This window comes from Esox lucius, chromosome 18, assembly GCF_011004845.1.
Source record: "Esox lucius isolate fEsoLuc1 chromosome 18, fEsoLuc1.pri, whole genome shotgun sequence".
Taxonomy (NCBI): domain Eukaryota; kingdom Metazoa; phylum Chordata; class Actinopteri; order Esociformes; family Esocidae; genus Esox; species Esox lucius.
The window spans coordinates 558,398-570,733 of NC_047586.1; positions in this window are offsets into that span (position 1 = coordinate 558,398).

Genomic DNA, 12,336 nt, shown 5'->3' on the forward strand with positions numbered 1-12,336 from the left:
GCCACTCCTTAATTGCCCTCGCTGTGTGTTTGGGGTTGTTGTCATGCTGGAAAACCCAGCCACGACCCATCTTCAATGCTCTTACTGAGGGAAGGAGGTTGTTGGCCAAGATCTCGCGATACATGGCCCCATCCATCCTCCCCTCAATACGGTGCAGTTGTCCTGTCACCTTTGCAGAAAAGAATCCCCAAAGAATGATGTTTCCACCTTCATGCTTCACAGTTGGGATGGTGTTCTTGGGGTTGGACTCATCCTTCTTCTTCCTCCAAACATGGCGAGTGGAGTTTAGACCAAAAAGCTCTATTTTCGTTTCATCAGACCACATGACCTTCTCCCATTCCTCCTCTGGATCATCCAGATGGTCATTGGCAAACTTCAGACGGGCCTGGACATGCGCTGGCTTGAACAGGGACCTTGCTTGCGCTGCAGGATCTTAATCCATGACGGCGTAGTGTGTTACTATTGGTTTTCTTTGAGACTGTGGTCCCAGCTCTCTTCAGGTCATTGACCAGGTCCTGCCGTGTAGTTCTGGGCTGATCCCTCACCTTCCTCATGATCATTGATGCCCCACGAGGTGAGATATTGAATGGAGCCTCAGACTGAGGGAGATTGACCGTCATCTTGAACTTCCATTTTCTAATAATTGCGCCAACAGTTGTTGCCTTCTCACCAAGCTGCTTGCCTATTGTCCTGTAGCCCATCCCAGCCTTGTGCAGGTCTACAATTTTATTCCTGATGTCCTTACACAGCTCTCTGGTCTTGGCCATTGTGGAGAGGTTGGAGTTTGTTTGATTGAGTGTGTGGACAGGTGTCTTTTATACAGGTAACAAGTTCAAACAGATCCAGTTAATACAGGTAATGAGTGGAGAACAGGAGGGCTTCTTAAAGAAAAACGAACAGATCTGTGAGAGACGGAATTCTTACTGGTTGGTAGGTGATCAAATACTCATTTAAAAATCAAACAATGTGATTTTCTGGATTTTTGTTTTAGATTCTGTCTCTCACAGTTGAAGTGTACCTATGATACATGCTTTGTAAGTAGGAAAACCTGCAAAATCAGCAGTGTATCAAATACTTGTTCTCCCCACTGTATGTGTGACGTCGGACACTATGTCTATGTTCAGGTGGAATTGTGGTAAAAAGGAGATAGAGTCCAGGTCTATGGTTTAAACTGTTCATCTATGTGTATGTGGTTCTGTAACAACACAACAGTACAAACTGATTATGAACAAATAAAAGGAAAACACACTACCTTGGGAAGGTGAGCAGCATAGCCATTCCCTGGGCAGATACTCTCCATTACTAATGGAGAAGAATCTTTGAGAATAATTTCCTCTGGTGTTTGTATTGGCGTTCTGATGCAGAAAGGTCAGCTTCTCTGTTCTGGCACAATTCCGGTCCCATTTTCACCCAGTAAAGACGCACTTGTTCATCAGTATTATTTTGGCCCCATTGACCTGGGTCAGTGCTTTTGGGGTCGTCATCAGACTCGTCCCATCCTGATCCTGCCCACATGTCTCCTCCACTGTGATCCCCTTTGGTTGGATCTACCCGTGCTGCCAGGTCCTCTTCTCCTGGTGAGACAGGTAACGGTCCTCCAGTCGGTCCATCTCCGGTTGGCTCTAAGCTCATCCAGTCCTCGTCCTTTTCAGCTTCTCCCGGTAACTTGTAGGCCCCTGGGTCCCGGTAAGCCTGTGCATTAAGGCGGCCCTGGTCCTACACAATGAAATCACAAATGAGCAGAGTCAAGAAAGGTTTGGTTCATGAGTCCATTTGGAAATAAATATTGATCACCAAAACCTTATTAAAACATCAACAGTGAGTGGACATCCTCCTTTGTATTTATGCCATATTATTGGCATACCATGTATGGCCTTATAATTAGATTTGTATAAAGCCTTTGATTCCATTAACCAAAGCATCATTATCAACAGACTTAACCATCTAGTGTTCTAAGAGAACAACCTGTGAAAACGACTTTGCTGAGATATACATTGTTTCAAAAGCCCGGGCTTCCTTAAAATGTGACAGCACCCCTTGTTCAGCTTTATGCAAATGACACTACCTTCTTAATATCTGGCCCCTGAACTCTGTGGTGACCAACCTTCAAAACAGCCTCAAAAATACCACAAATATTTCTGGCACACCCTCAAACCTGCACAGCCAATATGACTCTAAAGATTCCCCATGACGTTGGTTAACATGAAGCCCATGGTAGGAGACCTGGTGCCCATGAAGCCCAAATATACTGTGGATATATAAAGTCTACACACCCCTGTTAAAATGCCAGGTTATTGTGATGTAAAAGAATGAGACAAAGTTAAATAATGTCAGAACTTTTTCCAACTTTAATGTGAACAATTTAATTGAAAAACAAACTGAAATATTTGAGGTGAAAAAAATGTAAAACTCACAATAAACTGGTTGCATAAATGTGCACACCCTTAAACTAATACTTTGTTGAAGCACCTTTTGATTTTATTACAGCACTCAGTCTTTTTAGGTAGGAGTCAATTAGCATGGCACATCTTGACATGGCAATATTTGCCCACTCTTCTTTGCAAAAGTGCTCCAAATCTGTCAGATTGCGAGAACCTCTCCTGTGCACAGCCCTCTTCAGATCACCCCACAGATGGTCAATTAGATTCAGGTCTGGGCTCTGGCTGGGCCATTCCAAAACATTAATCTTCTTCTGGTGAAGCCATGCTTTTGTGGATTTTGATGTGTGCTTTGGGTCGTTGTCATGCTGAAAGGTGAACTTCCTCTTCATCTTCAGCTTTCTAACAGATGCCTGAAGGTTTTGTGTCCAAATTGCCTGGTATTTGGAACTGTTCATAATTCCCTCCACCCTGACTAAGACCTTGTTTCCAGCTGAAGAAAAACAGCCCCAAAGTATGATGCTCCCACCACCATGCTTCACTGTGGGAATGGTGTTCTTTGGGTAATGTGCAGTGTTTTTTTTGCGCCAAACATACCTTTTGGAATTATGGCCAAAATGTTCTCCCTTGGTTTCATCAGATCATAACTAATTTTCCCACGTGTTTTTGGGAAGCTTGATGTTTGTTTTTGCAAACTTCAGCCGGGCTTGGAAGTTTTTCTTTGTAAGAAAAGACTTCCGTCTTGCCATCCTACCCCATAGCCCATTCATGTGAAGAATAGGGGAGATTGTTGTCACATGTAGCACACAGCCAGTACTTGCTAGAAATTCCTGCAGTTCCTTTAATATTTCTGTAGGCCTCTTGGAAGCCTGCCTGACCAATTTTCTTTTCGTCTTTTCATCAATTTTGGAGGGACCTCCAGTTCTTGGTAATTTCTCTGTTGTGCCATATTTTCTCCACTTGATGATGACTGTCTTCACTGTGTTCCATGGTATATCTAATGCTTTGGAAATTCTTTTGTACCCTTATCCTGATTGATGTCTTTCAACAATGAGATCCCTCTGATGCTTTGGAAGCTCTCTGCAGACCATGGCTTTTGCTCTAAGATGCAACTAAGAAAATGTCAGGAAAATGACCTCTATTTAACATGAGTTTGAATGTGATCGGTTAATTCTGAACACAGCCACATCCCCAGTTATTAGAGGATATGCACACTTATGCAACTAGGTTATTGTAAGGTTTTTATTTTGAATTTTTCCCTTCTCGAAGATTTCAGTTTTTTTATAGGTCACATTAAAAGTGGAAAAAGTTCTGACATGATTTAATCTATGTCTGATTCTTTTACATCACAAAAACCTGGCATTTTAACAGGGGTGTGTAGAATTTTTATATCCACTGTAGGTTATAGCTACCATCAAACTTTAAATAACCTCCCAAAACTAATTTCCCTCCCATCCAAAATTGTCCTCATCGGAATAAAAACTGTGTGACTTTATTTACCTCAGGGTGTCGTTGTGTCATTCTGAAGCGTTAAGAACATCAGGAGAAAATGAGTCTAAAGTACCTGTCTGACATGATGTTTTAATGTGCTTTGTGTGTGAGTGTGTGAGTATGTGTGCTTTCATGTCTGTTTGAAAGCAAAGCAACAGTTAGAGAGAAAGGGGTTCAATCTCTTTTTCAGATATTCTGAGCGTTAGGCTCCATAATTAATGAATACCTTTTCTGGTGAAGGTCTTTAATTGTGACAGATCTCATCCAGGGTTGGTTAATAATTTAAACCGCTGGTACACTGATCTGTTATGGCCCTAACCAACCCATCACTCATAACAAGTGCAATCAAACATGGTCCAATCTTTCTCAAAGTTGTGCCTTATAATAGGGACTGTGGCAGTGATAATGAGGGTGATGTATGTGTGTTGGTATTAAACCGATTCGAAGTGATAGCTTGCTGTGTTAAAACAGATTTAAGTTTACATCTAGCTCAGTTTCTGTAACCATCCGTTAGTGATCTCATTAGCCACAATGCAATGACAGCTCTAACACACACACACACACACAAACACACACACACACACACACACAAACACACACACGTGTGGTGCACATTTTGGGACGATGAGTGTAACAAGAAGCTGCGGTGATGTCATGTGTTGAGCAGCCTCTGTCTGCAGTGTGTATGTTCATGTGATTTTGCAAGTGCCTGTGTGTGTCTGCCTGTGTGTGTGTGTGTGCGTGTGTGTGGTTGTCTGCGGGCATTCATGCAGAGTGAGTCGGCAGAATAGATGAGCTCACTTCCTGTCATGTATGATAGAAGCAGAGTTTTAGGGAAACTCTATCTGTTTCTGATGCCACATAAAGGTCATGACATATATAGATGTGAAAACACCTGAATTCATGTAGTAAATAGCTCAGGCACCTGCCTATGATTTTACATCTACAGTATCTCACAAAAGTGAGTACACCCCTCACATTTTTGCAAATGAGTGTACAGCCTGTATAACAGTGTAAATTTGCTGTCCCCTCAAAATAACTCAACACACAGCCATTAATGTCTAAATTGCTGGCAACAAAAGTCAGTGAAAATGTCCAAATTGGGACCTAAGTGTCAATACTTTGTTGACGACATCACGGAGCTGGTGGATGTTAGAGAACTTGCGCTCCTCCACCTTCCATTTGAGGATGCCCCACAGATGCTCAATTGGGTTTTGGTCTGGAGACATGCTTGGCCAGTCCATCACCTTTACCCTCAGCTTCTTTAGCAAGGCAGCGGTCGTCTTGGAGGTGTGTTTAGGGATCATGTTGTAATACTGCCCTGTGGCCCATTCCCCGAAGGGAGGGGATCATGCTCTGCTTTGGTATGTCACAGTACATGTTGGCATTCATGGTTCCCTCAATGACCTGTAGCTCCCCAGTGCTGGCAGCACTCATGCAGCCCCAGACCATAAGACTCCCACTACCATGCTTGACTGTAGGCAAGACACACTTGTCTTTGTACTCCTCACCTGGTTGCCGCCACACACGCTTGACACCATCTGAACCAAATAAGTTTATCTTGGTCTCATCAGACCACAGTACATGGTTCCAGTAATCCATGTCCTTAGTCTGCTTGTCTTCAGCAAACAGTTTGCTGGCTTTCTTGTGCATCATCTTTAGAAGAGGCTTACTTCTGGGACGACAGCCATTCAGACCAATTTGATGCAGTATGCGGCGTATGGTCTGACCACTAACAGACTGAACCCCCACCCATTCAACCTCTGCAGCAATGCTGGTAGCAGTCATATGTCTATTTCCCAAAGACAACCTCTGGATATGACGCTGAGCACGTGCACTCAACTTCTTTGGTTGACCATGGCGAGGCCTGTTCTGAGTGGAACCTGTCCACCGTGCTGCAGCTCAGTTTCAGGGTATTGGCAATCTTCTTATAGCCTAGGCCATCTTTATGTAGAGCAACAATTCTTTTTTTTCAGATCCTCAGAGAGTTCTTTGCCATGATGTGCCATGTTGAACTTCCAGTGACCAGTATGAGGGAGTGTGAGAGTGATGACACCAATTTTAACACACCTGCTCCCCATTCACACCTTGTAACACTAACAAGTCACATGACACAGGGGAGGGAAAATGGCTAATTGGGCCCAATTTGGACATTTTCACTTAGGGGTGTACTCACTTTTGTTGCCAGCGGTTTAGACATCAATGGCTGTGTGTTGAGTAATTTTGAGGGGACAGCAAATTTACAGTGTTATACAAGCTTTACACTCACTACTTTACATTGTAGCAAAGTGTCAGTTCTTTAGTGTTGTCACATGAAAAGATATCATTAAATATTTGCAAAAAGGTGAGGGGTCTTCTCACTTCTGTGAGATACTGTATATATTTGTCTGTTATTCAATATTTCTGTTTCCTTAAGTCAGATGAGAATTTTTATCTTTATTTTTGGAACCATCCTTAGACAACTACTTTCATTGTGGTCAAATCCCCATATCAGACAAAAATACTTCAAATTAATGTTAAAATGCAGATCCACTTACATGATGGGACCTGTAGTGTGGTTAGGCAGAACCAAACACTAAAAGAGAACCACCTAGAACATTCATCACTCTGTGTTACTGTTCTTTTGACTGATTCTGCAGCTGTTAGACCTCATACTTCCTGGAAACTATGCTTCTTAGCTTGAAATCCTGTGTGTTTGTGCTTTTAAAAGTCTCTATTACACCACATTAGGGACTTTACTCTTTCACAGTTATTTAGATGGCAAAATGATTCCCTACACTTTAAGTGCTTGTTTTCTCACATGAACATAAGTTCAGTGAGCTGTGTAGATCTTTTGCAACCAGGAAATGATAGGCTGTTTTATCTTGCCTCAGTATGTCATTGTTAATCAATTTTCTTCAAAGAAGAGGCAAGTGTAGCTTTTCCGGCACATATGTGTATATTATGAAAATGTTCTGCAATTACAATTCAAACAGTTCCCAGAATCTAAACCTAACTTTAACTCCTAACCCCAACAGGTAAACTTAAAGCTAACTCTAACCTTAGCCCTAACCTGAAGACCAAAACCTGAAGCTAACCCTAACCCCTAAACCTCAAGTAATCCTTTTTGTTTGTGATGACCAGCCAAATCCCCTCACTTTTTGAGGATTTTTAATTTAATGTTTTAAAGGCATCGTTATTTGAACCAAAATAACAATTGTGCGCCTCAGTTGTTGTTTGTGATCATTATGCGCGCAAAGGTGGGCGCACATAACCAGATTAGTGACCGATGAAGCGCTAGTTTAATTTTCTCCGTTGGTTGGTTTAATTTTTTTGGTTGGTTGGATGTCTGGTAAAAACAGATAATGTCTACGATAATATTAGCTGACTCATATAAAATGCGATTTAGTTGTCTACTATCGACGCATCTTTCTCAGAACAATGATAGGTGATTGGCCTACCTGGTGTTATATCTTTTTCAGGTTTTAAGGTTTATTTGTCAAATGCACAGAACAACAAAGCCAGGAAGAGTTGCACTGAACAATTCAGACAGGAATTAGGCAACTATTTGTTAGATAGCTGTAACATGGAGCAGCGTTCAAGATAAAACATTATATGGAATTTATCATAATACTTGAAGAGAAAAGGTGTGGGAAAGCATTCTGCCAAAGTATGATGATTTGCATTTGATGCATGTAGGCCATTTGATTCTGCTTGCTCAAATCCAGAAAATTGTGTTAATTGGTTATCATGGGCTGCTGACGAAACTGACTTTAAGCTAAGAGTGCAGGTGTATAATCACAGAATTTCTTCTTTAATTTGCGTTTTGAAAATCCATCGCCGGAAGCCCTAATAATTGCAGGTTACATTCGCGCCGGTAAAACATATTTACGTGCAGTTGTGTGCCTGGTGTTTTTGCAACGTTTTGACAATGTTGATGGTTGTGGAGCAAAACATCAGACTAATGCAGATTTATTGTACACGAATATCAACGGATATCTTGAATTTTATATAGGCTACAACAATGTCAATACCCTTTTTGAGAAATAGCTATTTATTTTTCAACAATGTTTTGAAGCAGTTAAAACATGAATAAAACACAAATAACAGAATATGTTAACACATCCTTAGATTTTAGGTTATGTTCAGATAAAAGTCAGTTTCTGGAAGATTGAGGTTTATTGGATTAATTGGAATGATTGAATATCTGACAGACCTTTAGTGTGTAATGTAGAGATGTAGCCCAATCATATTGAAGTGAAAAGCAATGGTTTAGAAACCCTTTTCAAAGGCCCTGTACATAACCCATAAGTTAAAATGCAAATTTCATTTTTGGCCAGGTATGTAAACTCTAACCTTGATTGATCCTGCAAAAGGTGTTCAACTGGTAATAGGCTATTCCTATTTGTTTTCTAATGCCTCTTCATATGAAGGTAATCTCAAAGTAATCAGATTACATTACTAAATTTGAGTAATCAAAAAGTTACGTTACTGATTACAAATGTGGACAGGTAACTTGTAACTGTAACAGATTACATTTAAAAAGTAACATACCCAACTCTGCATATACATACACTCACATGCACATCCATACATACACACACACACACACACATACAAACACATTCACACACATACACACACATACATACATAATACATACACACCCTATTAAGTAGATGTAAAGCTTCAGAAAACACCTTCATTAGATACCTGTATCTGGTGGGTGTTATTATTTTTGTCATGCAAGGAGTTTTTATTGAAAGGCTCTGTCTACTTTGTGTAAAGTGTTATTTTAGGTGTATCACATATTCATAAAATCTTTTTTTTAATTTAGTCCAGATTCTGTTTTTTAGAGATCATATAATTTTTGCTGACTAGATAATCAATAAATCAATACTTGGTTAAGTTGTACTGGTGACGTCATGGGCTTGCCGTGATCGGCTTTCTAGGTCACGGATGACCTCACCCATATACTCTCATCCCTACTTGCTGGGACTCATCCCTTTCACAGTACTGAGGGGAGAAGGTACGGCCATGATGCATTATGATTTTTCACCCCTGACTTTATGTCTTATGTGACCTGCCCTTGCCGGCGGAGTGGAGGTCAGGGAGCCTAATCATCCCTCTGCAGACAGGTGAACTATACAACTATATTACACAATAACCACAGAAGGAACTTATTAATATTGCGCCTTTCTAATAAAGTGGAAGTAGCTTCAGCTTTCCATCTGTTTCTTTAGTTTTGTGGTCTGTTTGGAAATCACACATTGTGTTTTACAAAAATAAACAGTATAGTACGAATTGCCGTATTTAGCAGGACAAATAGAATGTCTGACCGTTTGAATGTAATGACAGAACAGATCCTTCCTCTACATTCTGACTCAGAGGATTTATACAGATGTAATAGAATATGTAATTAAGTATTTTCTATAAATATAATCAAAATATAAAATATTACATATGGTCTTACCAGTAGTGAATGGTATGTATCAAGAACAAAATGGGTGGTTGGGGATGGCCAGTGCAAGACACATGATAATATAGAACAGGAAGTAGGCTGCAGTATAAAGGAAAAGAGGCCTAGAAGCATTCTATACTATCTCCGGTAAACTCATTTTAAACACATCCTTCAGGAGTTAGGACAGGTGTTTGATAGGTGTTGGAATAAAACTAGAAGCTGTTCCCTTTTAAATGTCTGATCATTTAGTGTTTATTAGGATAAACTTCCTCCTTCTCATGACACTGGGAGTTCCTGGCTTTTTCCAATGACCTAGCTATGACCCCATTCAACAGGTTCTTTCCAGGTTTCCCTAAAGTGCCAAACCACCCCAATGTATTACGGGTGAAGATGGATTATATAAAGTATTTGTAAAAGGATTGATTGCTGTATACTTCATTTCCACTATTTCCATAGAAATGTCCATAGAAAAGAACAAGCTTTGTTGAGTTTTTGTGTGAATGTGTTTTGTCTTTCTTCAGTAGGAGAGCTTGTTGTAAATGAGGGTTCCTCTGTCTTTCTTCAGTAGGAGAGCTTGTAGTCAACAAGGGTTCCTCTGTCTTTCTTCAGTAGGAGAGCTTGTTGTCAATGATGGTTTCTTTTCTTGCAGTCCTCCACTTGCTCAATTATCGAAATGATCTCCAGCACTGGGATGGTAGGTTTAAAGCTTGATGATAGGCTGAACATATCTGTACCCCAACAGTGTCCCTCCCTGAACATTTCCATTCCCCAACTGGTTCCATCCTCCCCTGAACATACTTAGATCCCAGCAAGTTAAATCCACCCAGATTTGTAACCAGGAGGGTAAAAATCACTCTCATTCATCTTTTTGTTTCTGTTAAGATGCTTTAATCGCTACCTAAGCTAGATACTGCCTCAAACTATCATGTTGTTTTTATGTTGTATATCACACAGATGCACTGTGCAGAACTGAAGTCAAGGGCTTGACCCATTTTGCCATATTAAGATAAATGTACTAACTTTTGATCACTCTGGGTAAGAGTGTCTGGGCTCTTCGGATTTTTGTCAGTACGACCACAGACAATGTTTTTACAACAGATCTGCAGGTTGCCAGCGTGGCACTTTTCAACATTTGTGGCCGGTATTCCTGGACTAAAATAAAATATTTCCATGAAGATTCACAAGCCTGGCCCTTAAACTGGGTCCAAATTTGCTTTCTTTTCCGTATGTAGTAAACTAAAACCAGGGCCCTATAATCACAAGTAGTGCACTAAATTGGGACTAGGGTGCCAGTTAGGACAAACATTTCCTGAATTATTGGAGAAAGAGGCGGTGTAGTCAGGGGAGAGACGAACAGAAATAGCTACAAAAACTCTTCTCCCTCTTTTGATCTTAGATGTTTGGGTGGACTGAGGAAACACTGACATGGCGGAGGTGTTGTGGTCACATCAGGGTCAGGTGAGGTCATGACTCTAAACCTACAGGACACACCTGCAGCTCAGTGACGGAGAAGAGAAGAGGAAAAGAGGGAGGGAAAATGAAGAGTAGAATGACAGAGAAGGCAAGGAAGTGGGGAGGGGAATAGAGGAGGGAGGAGGTCATAGGAAGGAAGTACAGATGGCCCACAGTCTTGAGACAGAGTGCCTGGCTGACCATGGAATCACAGCATTCCTCTAGGATTATATCGCCTTGGGGCAGACTGGGTATTGTAGTTCATGACCATGACTGGTTGGAGATTGTAGTCCAGGTTGGGGCGGACCAAATTGTTACTGTGTTTTCCAAGAAGGCTCCTTGGACAATGATATGGTGACACCTCTCTTTGTTCCACTTTTAGAAACGGGGGATAGTGATTGGTCTTTGTAGGGCTGAGTTATGCATGTTACTTCCTGTCACACTTCCTGTCACACTTGCTTGTTGTGTAAAAGAAACCTCTAGATATCTGTGGTTATGTCAGATGTCCATTTTCTTCTCCATGCATTTTAATTTCATGATTACTGTAAACAGGCCAGAAAAGAATTAAAGGCATGAATAATATACGTATGTGCTCTAATTGCTTTACTTGAGGACCAGTTTGTGTTTTACACTGTTAAAGTCATTTTGGCGGTTACGTGGAGTAAATCTAAAGGTTCGGGACCTACCTCTGTAACTCATGCTGTGTTTGGTCGACCAGCAACGATTGATGCTTATCTTCTGCATAGCGTTCACTGCTGAGAACGGCCAGTGTGAATGTGATGATCACTTATCAAGACACATCTAAGAGAGGTGCTAATTGCTCTAGCATCTGAGAGCATCCTAGCCCTTGAACGTTCATGAACCTTTAGAGAAACACTTCTGGGTTAGGGAATAGGGGTTGTGGGGGGTGCAACTTTTTTTTAAGGGTACAACATTTCTGGTGTTCACTTCAGTGGCAATTTTGGGTTTGTGTGTGTGTGTCACCCCTGTAGTCACCCCTATAATCAACCCTGTAGTCACCCCTATAATCAACCCTGTAGTCACCCCTGTAGTCACCCCTATAATCAACCCTGTAGTCACCCCTATAATCAACCCTGTAGTCACCCCTATAATCAACCCTGTAGTCACCCCTGTAGTCACCCCCGTAGTCACCCCTATAATCAACCCTGTAGTCACCCCTGTAGTCACCCCTATAATCAACCCTGTAGTCACCCCTATAATCAACACTGTAGTCACCCCCATAGTCACCCCTGTAGTCACCCCCGTAGTCACCCCTATAATCAACCCCATAGTCACCCCATAGTCACCCCTGAAGTCACCCCCATAGTCCTCCCCATAGTCCTCCCCATAGTCACCCCATAGTCCTCCCCATAGTCACCCCTGTAGTCACCCCCATAGTCCTCCCCATAGTCACCCCTGAAGTCACCCCCATAGTCCTCCCCATAGTCACCCCTGAAGTCACCCCCATAGTCCTCCCCATAGTCACCCCTGTAGTCACCCCCATAGTCCTCCCCATAGTCACCCCTGTAGTCACCCCCATAGTCCTCCCCATAGTCACCCCTGTATGGAACAAAA